Genomic DNA, 13,579 nt, shown 5'->3' with positions numbered 1-13,579 from the left:
AAATGTATCTAAGTGAAGTTGTTCCAATCATTTCAGACATCTTCACAATGGATTTGGATGTAGGTAAATTGATCTGAATATTGATCTTTAAAATGGTTAAAGTAATTGCTTTCTTTAAGAGCTTACAAAGCATTTCATTGACTGAAATGGTAAGGGTTTCATTGAACCTGTTTCCTGTTCCCCATCAGATCATCCAAATCAAAATAAGGTGAGTTTATTTTGCTTGATTTGGGGGAACAAATATAAATTCATGCAGTAGCCTTATGAAGGATAGTTTTTTTAATAAACATGCCTCATCGGCCATCAGCATAAGGGGAACATTTATTGTTTGATATTCTGGAAATTGTCATCTTTGTGCTTAACTTGACTTCTAAAAATCTTGAGTGCTTTGTTAGGTCACATCTTTGTCTCCAATGTAAAGCATTATGCTACAGAGGAGTGAGTTTTGGACTGGGAGGGAGAAAATCTAGATTCCAGTCCCAGCTCTGCCTTGTGCCCTTGAGAAAGTCACACATGAGCTCTGGTTCTGTCTCAGTAAACTAAGGAGTTAGCTCAGATGATAGGCAAGGTCCTTTTCAACTCAGAGGGTCTATAATCATGTTATATGTAATTATTATGTCTTTATTACAATATTTTCACACAAATGCAAAGTATATCAATATAAAAGAGGACTTTTCTCTGCTGAGTGTAGGGTTTAGAAATAGAGGCTATTCATCCTTATCAGCTTTTCAGTCTGATTATTTTCATATTGTACTTCATAAGGTACACTCACATAAAATGTAATGTGCTTTTAAATATTTTTGTCTATTGCTCCAAAAACCTAAATTCTTTGTTATATCAACATTACCCAAGTACAACTAGAAGCCATATAATTTTATTTTACATAAATCTTGGCAAGAATTACCTTGGTGCTTTTGTCTTGGCTAAGTACCAGGTGCATTTGTACTGGATACATACCAACTGCTCTTTTTATTTTACAACTTTACATGGATCCTGTATAATTGATTTTCCTACCTATCTAATTACCCTTGATGATATTATAATTCTTTTAAATAATTAAATGGGCTATGACTAATTTTAATACTGATAACAAAATTTTAACTTGATCTTGCAATTTTAATATTGGCAATGTGATACACGGAATGCAAATGAATTTAGCTCATATTCCAAGTGTTTCATTTTGTGACACTTATATTGAATAATAAAGTGTTCAATATAATACAACATTTATAAATCCAGCTCTTTAATGAAAATGGGCTTATATCGATTAGTTTATGAGCAGAGTTTAATTTTTGAGATACAATATTTAAAAGGGAAGATTAAATTTTATATTTTAATTCATGAAGAAATCTATTCTATTACTTTATGTTATTTTATCCATTTTATCTTAATCTGATAACCAAAATTAAATATTTTCATTTTGTTTTCTTTGTTGCCTAATATGAAAGCCAATGACCTTTTGGAAATGGAATTTTATTTTCAGTTCTTAATGTGTTTCTCTTATATTCCATGTTTGTTTTAGCAGCACTTAAATATTTTTGTTATGTTTAAAAATAATTCTTTAATTGGATAGGTTTCATTTATTATGAGATTTTCTCCAATGCAAGTTTACTTGAAACTATATGAACTCGATCCATTTTCCTTACATAATTTTAAACTAAAAGGAATCTGTGTATTTTTCTTAATCATAGCAGGCAATAATGACCAAAAAAATCATTTTCTCACAAGTTCCTTATGCCCCTCATCCACCCCCAACCTTTATAGTGTATTTACAAACTATGTACAGTTTTTATTTTTCCTTTAGAAAAAAGAAGCAAGTTGCTACTTGACAATGTTTTCTCTGTAATTTCTGCTGTGCCCCAGGAATTTAAGTAATAAAACCAAGGCTGAAGATGTTTTGTGATATTGGGAAAGTCACAATCCATATTCTTATCTGTTTGTCTCATCAGTAAAATGATGATAATTATCACTTTGCCTACTTCATAGAGTTTTTGTAAGGTTCAAATGAGATAATGTATGCAATGGCCTTGGAAATACATGGAATGATAAGCAAATATATGGACTGATATTATTGTCACTGCTGTTGCTATGTTGTTATGTTTGTGGTTAAAGTCAGGTATTGGAATGCCTAAAATGAGAAAGGAAAGTAACTTTACCGGAAGACAATTCTCTCTAGTTTTCCCCATGTATCATAGTAGACTATTTTAACATATAACAATATAGAAAGATTCTGAACTTCCTATATAACATCATATTAGTTGCAAGATTTTTGGAGCATGAGTAAACAAAAAAAGGAAAACATCACAGGAGGAACAGACTTAGAGATGAATCAAGGAAGGACTTTAATATTCAGAGCCAATAGAGAGGAAGCCAGTTAAAGACAGAATAGAGAAAAAAACCCAGATGTAGAGTTGGTCCTTCCAGAAGAGCCAGGCAATCCACTGCAGTATCCACAGGCAGGCAGCTCATAAGAAAATCAACTAATGAATGGATCAGGGCAATAAAAATCTAGACCATAAGTGGTATTTAAAGTTGGGAGCTTGTTCCTACTTTGGTTCTAGACCATCAGTCTATATATAATAGAGCATCTTCAAAAGTCTTTCCTTTGCCCATGCTTTAATATAGATTCATGGATCACCTCCTCTAGGAAGTCTTCCCTAATCACCATCCAGACAGTGTTCAAGCCATCCTTCTGTGCTTTCTATACCTTGTGCTGGTCTACAACACATACTATAGTTATTCAGCCATTTACTTAACAGGTACTTATTCAACACTCATTTTCTACCAGACATTGTACTAGCAATGGAGGATAGAATAGGAAACAAAACTAAGTCCCTGCCCTCATGGGGCTTACATTCTAATGAGGGAAGAGGAATACAGATAATAAAAAATAAACAAATAAATATAAAATATGCCATGGTGCTAAGTACTATTAGTGGAAATAATGCTGGATAATAAAGATAGAGAGTTTAAGAGAATTGCTATTTTATAATATACTTCGATTTAATGTTCTTTTTTAAAGTTAGCATTACCTTTGTTAATAAATATTCTTTTAAAACACTTTATGTTTGCATATATATTCCCCTATATGAAGGCATGTACCATACTTATGTAACTATTCCCTTATTGTTGTTGAACATTTAGCTTTTCTCTCTATCATATACAATATTTAAAAGAATATTCTTACAGTTATTTTTTGGGACACATCCTTGATTGTTTCCATAGGATAAGTTTCAAGAATGGAAGTGTGACTCAGCTGTTACCCTGCTGAGCAAGTCTCAGTCATTCCCAGTCCTTTCAACACCGGCGTTGGTATTGAAAGCCCCTTTCTGTGGGAGTCAGCGCTGGAGCCTGGTTTGTGCTCCTGATCCTGGACCCACGCATTCACTGTTCTTTTTCTTTTTCTAATGACTCAAAAGTCAACAAAATTAGTGGTGGAAGTTATGAAGGTTATGATACTACCAGAGAAGCTCCCCAGAACCTAAGAAGCCTTTGTCTAAATCCAAAGGTATTGGTGCTTTAAATCTTAAAATTTGTACTGCGGGTGTGGGTAGTGTCAACCTGAAAGTTGACTGTAAAATTCTACAACTCTGCTTCAGCTCCACATTTATCTCCATGCAGAGAAAATTTTGGGTTTAGAACCTGTTGTTTGACTTTCACCTCCCAGAATCCATTACTTCCCTTTCACCTCATTTCTGCTAGGTGTCAGCCTCCCTCAGCTCTAGTCTCCTGGCTGACTTCCTAGCTCTTGTCCCTAGTCTATACCTTGACCATATTTTCTTTTTCTGTCTACCAGCAACAAATGACTGACCTAGGTGTTGTTCCAGTAGTGATGAATATGGGCCTGACTTTGGTGTTGGAACCCAGAATAGGATAGCACATCCGCCATTTCCCTTTTTTTCTCTACTCACTACCACCTCCTCCTTATCAGTCAAAAGCATGCAGAAGGGATGTAGCATATCCATAGCACCTCAACACACACAAGGTATATTTGCCTCCCAAAGGTCAGAGAAATGGTGTACAGATATAAATAATATATATATTGGCTATTTATTGGCACTTTTTAAGAGCAAAACAACCTGATAATTAAATAGGATCATGTTAATGATTAAAAATAGTCTGAGGGCAGAGAAACAGTTAATACTTTTCATTTGTCCATGACTTTACTTTCTCTTGCACAAATGATTACAAGCTGTCTCTACACAAATTATTCTATTTCTATTAGTGTTTGACTAAATCTAACTTAAGATTTTGGGGAAACTAACAGTCATGCTGGCATAAAAGAGTACTGATGGCCGGGAGCAGTGGCTCATGCCTGTAATCCCAACTCTTTGGGAGGCCGAGGTGGGCAGATCACAAGCTCAAGAGATCGAGATCATCCTGGCCAACACAGAGAAACCCTGTCTCTACTAAAACTACTAAAATTAGCTGGGTCTGGTGGTGCGTACCTGTAGTCCCAGCTATTCGGGAGGCTGAGACAGGAGAATCGCTTGAACCTGGGAGTTGGAGGTTGCAGTGAGCCGAGAGCATGCCATTGCACCCAGCCTGGTGACAGAGCAAGGCTCCATCTAAAAAAAAAAGTACTGACAAGGAAATAAAAAGAACAGTTAAGTAAAATATTTTTATTTATTAATTAAATTTTAAACGTAAGAACCCATTACCTAGACTAGTTCATTTTAATCAACTCAAACTTGAGAAATAGAGCTTACAAAGTTAGACCAAAAATGCAAGATTTTCCAGGCACTGGAACTTTAGTACCCTGGAGGAAATCTGTCTACCTTAGAAAAATGTATTTAATATTATTGATCTGACTTTTTAATAGATGTTACTATCTTTTTATTTTCTTATTCAAATTAAAGAATACACAGACTTACCCATCGTCAGTTGGTTTTCTCAAGGTGATAATGGGAAAATCAGAAGCCAAAGAGCTACCCAGAGATACGATTTTTTTGTTATTTGCATTTCTTCTCCCTTCATTGCTGCTTTCATTCAAGATGTTTCTCAGACAACTAAACCATGCTGTGCACCACGAGTTCACATTTTCACTCTCAGCCTCCCATATTGAGAAGAAAAGTTATGGTTCATAAGTTATCTTGTGAGCATCCTCTATTGTTTTCCTACTTTCATGGATATACAAAGGGAATAAACAACTCTAATAGGGAGGTGTGACTTACCCTACCTGGAAAACAATATACTACACAGCATGATCAAAGCCAATAGGTGTGACAGATCTTCCTAGAGATGACAAATGGTGTCTTCCCACCTATAAATCATAGGTCACACTGTCCAAACTCCTCCATTCCTTGAATGATGGATTTCACAGGAGGTTGTGCGTCATATAATCTATATACGAGTAGTGCTTTCACTTTCACTCGAAAATGGAGCTGGCAAGGCCATCTAAATTTGGTTTTGAGAAAAGTGGACATACAAAACATGCTGAGAGAATCAAGTTGTTGCATTTACATTAGTTGAGAAGCATTTTTGAGTCTACCTTAAAGTAATTGTCATATACTCACTTTAACCTAGATCAAATGTGACAGGTCTGTGTTAAAAGCAAGACAGACCAAACTGAAGATGATCAAGGATCAGGAGACAAGACTAATTCATTAGGAAATAATGGAGGTCCAAACAGCAAGCCACAAAAGGTACTTCAGACAGGTGGACAGGTAGGGTCAGCAAGAGCCAGCAGGTGATAATAGATAAGATCTCTGAAAGTAGAGGAAGTATGACATTAGGAAAATATGAGTTCAGAATTACATTCCACCCTTAGTATTAGAGACCCAAAAATATTGGCTTACGTGAGATTTATTTTCTCTTTCATGTAATTAAAAATCTAGCAGTTTTTATGGCAGGGCTGGTATGGCAGCTCTTGGTGTCATCAAACAACCAGTCTCCCCCCTATTGTCTTCATTTGTCATCCCTAGAGTGTGTGACCCTCTTCCTGAAGGCTACATAATGGTCAGTGAAACTGTGTTACATCTGCTTTCATAAAGGAAGAAAAGACTAAATGGGGAAGGACACAGCAAACCCTTTAAAAGAGACTTCCAAGAAGTCCTGACTACTTCTGCTTACATGACCGCTTTTAGCACTCCTATCGGTAAAGGAGACTGTCACATGTAATTTTCCATCTTGACACACTGCTATCCCCAAATGTAAAAGAATTATGTTTGTAAGGATGACACAGAGACTAGAATATTGGGTAGGCAAGTAGCAGCATCTACAACAGTCTAATGCAGTTTTCAGTGGGAGACCTTCCATTCAGGGATTCAAAAACTCAGATTCCTTCTACCTTACAAGCTGTTTTCAACACATGGTTTCAGTGATCACCACAAAAGGGAAAAGACAGGTGAACAAGACACTACCTGCTTCTTAATCACATTGGCACTGAGTCATGTACCTCACTTTTGCTCACATCTACGGGTTAGGTACACCCTGGTTGGTCATACACTTCCTACAGTAAAGAAGGGTAACATTGGTATTTGGTGGATAGCTAGTCATATCTGCTACAGTAGTTGACATCAGAGAGACTGAGCAACACAAATGGGAACTCATCCAAGATACAGGTTCAAAGGTCAGGATACAACTCTATGAAACAGCTAGTGGAGTGGCTTTACATCTTGGCTGCTCATTAGATTTTTTGGATGCACCAGATATTTTAACACGTATTAATGCCCAGCCCCAAGCCAAATATGATAGAAATGGGCATCAGCACTTTTTAAAAAAGTCTTCCCAAGTGATTCTAGTGTTCAGCCAGAGTTGAGAATCATGTCGTGAGAAGGATACGACTGGACTTCAGACTCAGAAGAATTGAATGTTAGACAAAGATTGAAGACAGAGACTTAACTAATCTCATAAACAAATTCATGAAACTATACAGCAAAACAAACTTGATACTTGATTCTTAGATCCTGAATCTTGAGCTACTTCGACAACTTTATCCAAATATCTGAGGTAAGGCTAATATTAAAAAGGGGTTCTATGGTCCCAGCTGTAAAGTCTAGAGGACCCCCAGGCAGGGAGTCAATCATACCACACAAAAAAATTTAACCTTCTAGAATCTTTGAAGTATGTGTTAATATACCAACAATTTCATGTACTAGTATATCCTCAGTGCTGGAACAGACCCAGACCCAGAGCCAGGGTGCAGCAAATATTTTTTTAAACTTATAAACTAACAAGTATAAAGAGAATCTATGTACCACATGTACGTTGCCATTCTCCATACTCAGAATGGTGATTTTTTTAAATTGGGAGATATAAAAAATGTAAGTAATGATTACCTCCATAAAATGAGAGGAGGGGCAGAGAGAGAGAGAGGAAGGAGAGACAGAGGCAAGCTTTAACACATTAAGCAATAGAAATCAGACAAGTGGTTACCTGATACTGGGGGCTGGATTGATGGTAAAGGAGCATGAGGAAATTTTGGATGTGATATTAATGTTCTATAGCTTAATTGTGCTGGTGTGTGCAGTTGTCACAACTCATCAAGCTATACACTTAAAATGGGTAAATCTTATTGTATGTGAAGTATAACCTATATTAGTTTTCCAATGTCGCATAACAAATTACCACAAATTTAAGGGCATAAAACACGTTCATTTATTAGCTCATGGCTCTTTAAGTCTGGCTACAACATGACTGAGTTCTCTGCACAGGATCTTCCAGGCTAAAATCGAGGTGCCTGGCAAGGTGTGTTCTCATCTGAAGCTCAGGATCCTCTTCAAAGCCCACGTGGTTGTGATAGAATGCAGTTCCTTGTGACTATAGAACTGAAGTCCCCATTTCTTTGCTTGATGTGACTCAGAGGATGCTCTAATCTCCTACAGCACATATTTCTTGCTGCATGGACCCCTACATCTTTAGACCCAGCAATAGAGAATGTCTCTTGTATTGAATCCCTGTGTGTTCCAGGAAGAACCCATTCCCTTTTAAGCATTCACGTGATAAATCAATTACAATTACAAAATAATTTTTGCCATAAAACATGACATTATCGTGAGAGTGACGTCTCACACATTTGTGGGTTTAACCTGCACTCAAAAGGAGGAGATTATAAAAGGACAAGGGTCATTGGGTCATTTTAGAATTCTGCCTACCACATCCCTCAGTCATGTTTATCATAAAAGTAGATTAACACACAGGAAATTAAGGATAATTTAATGGTGACCTTTCGCTACTTACTCCCAAGGCCATATCTCGGAGTTTATCATCATCCAGAATTGCTCAACTTTTTAAATCTTAAATTGAGACATCCTACTGTCTGTCTACAGCCTCTTATCTTCCTGGTTTCCTCACTCTGTAGCTTCCATTTTGCTTGATCTTTGACCTTGCAGGTCCTCTAGTCCCTTGACCTCTCTGGTTTTATAGCTACTATCATTCTTCTATGTTCACTTTCTTCTCCCAACCAACTTAGATCCTATGATGATGCATCATTTTGCTCTCTTGTTTCTCTCCATAATAGCTCTTATATTATTGTCTTGCCATTTGTCTGTCTCCCCCACTGGACTGTAAATTCTAAGGCATATACTTACCCTGCTATAAGATAGCATCTGGCAAATAGAAATACCTAAATAAATATTTGATGAAAGGAGAAATGAATGGTTGAGATACTAACTATATGTATAAAAGCAATTCAGGGTTGGCAGGAAGGGAGAAGCCCAGCAGTCTGGGGCAGCTACAAAAGACTTAATACACGTGGTAGAAATTGAACTAGGCCTTGGGGATGGAATAAAAATTGAATAACTTGGAGCTAATTGGGGTCATTCCAGGATGAGGATTATTAGTACAAGCAAAGGCTTTCACTAATTTTGAGTAAGAATGTGCATCATGTATGAGGTGAGGCTACAAGAAAACCAATTTGTTTGATTGATAGGGAATAGAGGGAACAGACAGAAAACTGGGACGCATACCCGATCAGTAACAGAAAGCCTTGAATAGGAGACGTATTCCTAGTAGGAGACACTGTCATAGATGTCAGCAAACGTGATTTTAAAGAAAGAAGTCATGCAGAAAACCTATAAGTTTAATGATGATAATCTAAAAGCTAGAAAATAGGAAAGGAGTCAACTATTGGGAGCCAGAGAGCTCTATCATGTATGTAAGAGTGGGAGTTATTAATCTAATTCTGCTGATTATCTTTCTCAACTAGGACAGTTTTCACTAGACTTTCCAACTCTCGCCCTCTTGCTTTAAAAGCTTTGCCTAGCATCTGACACAAAAAGTACATTTCATTGTTTTTTAAAAATGTTTTATTTTCCGTAGGTTATTGAGAAACAGGTGATGTTTGATTACATAAGTTCTTTAGTGGTGATTCGTGAGATTTTGGTGCACCCATCACCCGAGCAGTATACACTGCACCTGATTTGTAGTCTTTTTTCCCTCTCCCCCTTCCTACCATTTCCCCCTGATTCCCCAAGGTCCACTGTGTCATTCTTATGCCTTTGCATTCTCATAGCTTAGCTCCCACTTATGAGTGAGAACATACGATGTCTGGTTCTCCATTCCTGAGTTACATCACTTAGATGTAACTCAGGTCTCCGGTCTCATCCAGGTTGCTGCAAATGCCATTAATTAATTCCTTTTTATGGCTGAGTCGTATTGTACCACATATATATACCACAATTTCTTTATCCACTTGTTGATTGATGAGCATATGGGTTGGTTCCACATTTTTGCAATTGTAGATTGTGCTGGTATGAATATGTGTGTGCAAGTATCTTAAAGTACATTTCAAAATAAGTTGGAGATAATATTGGAAAGAAAAAAAAAGAGCTGGCTTATTTTGGAAAATGGAAAGCTTCAGAAACATGGAAGGGAAGTTTAGATTAAATGTGACGGTAAACCAGGTGCATGCCTGTTTTCTTAATTAAGGAGGTGGCAAAATAGAAACTATGTTTTAGGAACATTTGTTAAGCTGGGAAATGTAAGATGAATTCATCATAATAGATTTTTTTCATCCTAATTTTAAATTAGTGTTGGGGCCATATTAGCATTTTCTATAACCCAGGAACAGGGTGATTTCTTAAATAATATATCCATTTCTTGAAAGAAACCATAAAATTCAGCCTTTTTCTGTCTAATTGTATCAAACCCAAAATATACTTTCTTTTACAGATACAAGAATTGTATCTGTAAAAGAAAATCTTTTACATCCACAATCCACAATCTTTGTGGATTTTAAAAATCAGCAGTTATGTACTAATATGAGAAGATATACAATACATTCATACTTATTTGTTTTATTTTATTTACAAACATGGTACTATATATTTTAAATTCAATAAATTGACCTAAAGTGCAGCAAATATAGAAATTAATGTTTTCTTTAAGGCTTTTCCATCTGATTTGAGGGAAGGGATCAAACCACCAGAGAGATAAACTTTCACTGAATGATATAATCACATTGTGTGATATGGAAAAAGAGCCTTGGCAAAGACTTTAAGAATTGTCTAATGTAACAAGTGGGCCTATATTTAAGCATACAGGTTCTATTATATAATGGAAATCTGTTGACATTATTGGATTCTATAATTGCTTAATTGTGATTTTTTTGTCCTACTTTCTAACATAAAAGTTATAATTTTCTAAAGGGCATAGATTCAGTTGAGTTCTGAATCTGAACATTGAATAAGTGGATTACAAGTGTATTTGTATTATAAGCTGATGACCAAAGTTCCCTATGTTTGGAATATAACAACCTATCCAAATTTTAATATTCGAATTATGGTCATTGTTATATAGTCTCAATAAAATTGTTTCTAAAACAGAGATGAATATATCCAAGTCCACAAAACCACACAACGTCCTAGATACAAAATGCAGATAGACACACTACTTGTCAATGCAAATGGAGCAACTACATGATCAGCTGGGCCAGGTGACAGAGAAGCTGAGCTACTCCTTCAGGCATTAATTTTACTGTCATTATAGTTGACACATTTGTTTCTTTTTCATTCTACTGGGATCACATTCCAGTTGTCAGAAAAGTGTGCGTGGGAGGTGGGATTTACCAGCACTCCCTTAACTACCTCTTACTTCTGACAGCAGTGACTGATCACTGGTGAATTCCTTTCAGTTGTCAAGAAGTTCTCTCACTTTATGTGTGCAAGTGTGTTCATAGGCACACAACCCATGGTAAAAAGATACACTTCTGGACTTATGACCCAGTGCTAATGCCGGTTCCACTTATTTGGCAGTGAAAAGTAAACACTATATAATATTTATTGTATATGTCAATGGATTTTCAAAACCAACATTTGGATAATTGTCTAACTGTAATAGTCACGCAGCTACTTTTAATTTATGCCTAGAAAACACGATACAAAAGAAGGTACTATGTTATTTCATGGAAGATATCAGGGAGCATGTGTTTCGGATCTCTGTTCACATTACAGTAGTTGTCTGTTTTAGAAAAGTGATTCACTTTTATATTTATATCCATGAGAGATTGATTAATTGCTTCTCAGCATTTTTATTAGAAATAATAATCAAACATAAGCACACTTGAGTTTTCACAATTTTAAAAATTTCAACGTCATCACTAAACATTTTTAAAACTTCAGAAATATGTCTCTCTCAAAGTACATGATGATGAGCTCATTCCAAATGCTTTAAGTTAAATTATAGTAGTATTTTTATTTAGCAAATTACATGGAAGCTTGTAGATGCTATCTTAGTTTAAGAAATGAATCTTCACAAGTGATTTATGCTTTTTATATATATTCCTACACTTAATTAAATATAGACTATGTTCAAATATGAACACACTGTTAAGACTTAGGATAAGTGACATGCCTTTCCCACTAGTGTGTTATTCAAATGATATATAACATACTTCTTTTCTGGTCAGAATGATAGATAATGACTTTGTACAAGCTAATTTGAAATCAGATCCTTAATTTTCATTCATTTAATTACAAAGCAGCATTATAAAATCCCTACCAAAATAGTTCACATAGCAGTCTGCAGTGAGGAAGCTTTTATGTGAAAGCACATTGTATAAGCTTGGTCAGCCGCCAGAAGTGGTAGGATTCTGCTGAGCAAGTCATGGCATTATTAGAGGATGCTGGCATAAACAGAAATGCAGATCAGTAAATGAAATGGAGGATAGAAAGAAACCAATAAAGATGGTGTAGTAAAAAATTTAAGGCCGGGCACAGTGGCTCACGTCTGTAATCCCAGCACTTTGGGAGGCGGAGGTGGGCGGATCACGGGGTCCGGAGATCAAGACCATCCTGGCTAACACGGTGAAACTCCGTCTCTACTAAAAATACAAAAAAAATTAGCCGGACGTGGTGCCACGTGCCTGTAATCCCAGCCACTTGGGAGGCTGAGGCAGGAGAATTTCTTGAACCTGGGGGGCGGAAGTTTCAGTGAGCCGAGATCGGGCCACTGCAGTCCAGCCTGGGCACAGAGCCAAGCTCCGTCTCAAAAAAAAAACAAAAAAAAAAAAATACACGTTTAATAGTTCAGTGTGAGTAAAGACCTGAGGAAAAACCTTTCATTTCAGCATAAAAGAAATGTGGTTATAATTTATTCCAACTGTGCTCTTTTATAATAAAATAGGGTCATTTACACTTGCCCATATAAATAATTTTATTGATAAGCCGACACTAATGATAAACTAACTCTTCATGATACCAACACAATCACTGATAGAGAAAGAAACAGACTTTAAAGAAGAGATATGTCCTCTAGGACAGCGGTCTCCCCACCTTTTTGGCACCAGGGACCAGTTTCATGGAAGACAATTTTTCCACAGACGGTGAGGGGTTGAAACCGTTCCACTTCAGATCATCAGGCATTATCAGATTCTCATAAGGAGTGCGCAACCTAGAACCCTCGCATGCGCAGTTCACAGTGGGGTTCGCATTCCTATGAGACTCTAATGCTGCAGCTAATCTGACAGGAGGAGGAGCTCAGGCAGTGATGCGCACTCACCCATTCCCCATCTCCTGCTGTGTGGCCCGGTTCCTAACAGGCCACAGATCGGTCCGTGGCCTGTGGGTTGGGGTCCCCTGGTCTAGGAGAATAAAACAATAGGTAACCTATATTAGGATAAACAATCCACTTTGTTATTGTGATATTTATAGTATCTACTGCAAAACTCAGGCTTTGTAACAGATAAAATTTGATAGCATGGCCATCAAATTTTCTTTTAAAAAGATAAAATGAATCCTACTAACAATTTTCTTGTTCAATTAAAAGTAATGATATTATTTCATTATCTATTGAGATGTTTATAATCAGATGCATCATAGGACACATATGTTTGTCATAGCACTTATGAGAAGATTGATGGCTGGGATCCTAAATCTTTGAATCTTCAGATTCCATCATGCTGCTTGCTCCTGTACAAGGCTCGTGAGAAGTATATATTGCACAGAGGACACACTGGACAAATGCACACTGCATTCTAACTAGAGCTGTGGGCTTAAATCTCTATATAGCCTCAGGTTAAATTGAGCCAGACCACATGTGAATGAAGATGTCTCTTTATATACCCAACCTCCACCTAGACTATGACTCAGACTAGAAGTAAGAAGAGTGACTTCTTGGCCTTTTTTCTTAGGATCATTCC

General features: G+C 36.6%; 1 pseudogene; it reads right to left on the bottom strand.

Annotated features, from left to right (window-relative positions):
- LOC105725084 (Y-box-binding protein 1-like) overlaps positions 1-13,579 on the bottom strand; it is a 112,249-nt pseudogene that overhangs the window by 96,784 nt on the left and 1,886 nt on the right.

The sequence above is a fragment of the Aotus nancymaae genome, unplaced genomic scaffold, assembly GCF_030222135.1.
Source record: "Aotus nancymaae isolate 86718 unplaced genomic scaffold, 86718_ANA_hifiasm-v0.15.2.pri h1tg000004l, whole genome shotgun sequence".
NCBI lineage: Eukaryota > Metazoa > Chordata > Mammalia > Primates > Aotidae > Aotus > Aotus nancymaae.
The sequence above is the reverse complement of the archived record's forward strand: the minus strand, read 5'-3'. Positions and strand labels throughout refer to the sequence as shown.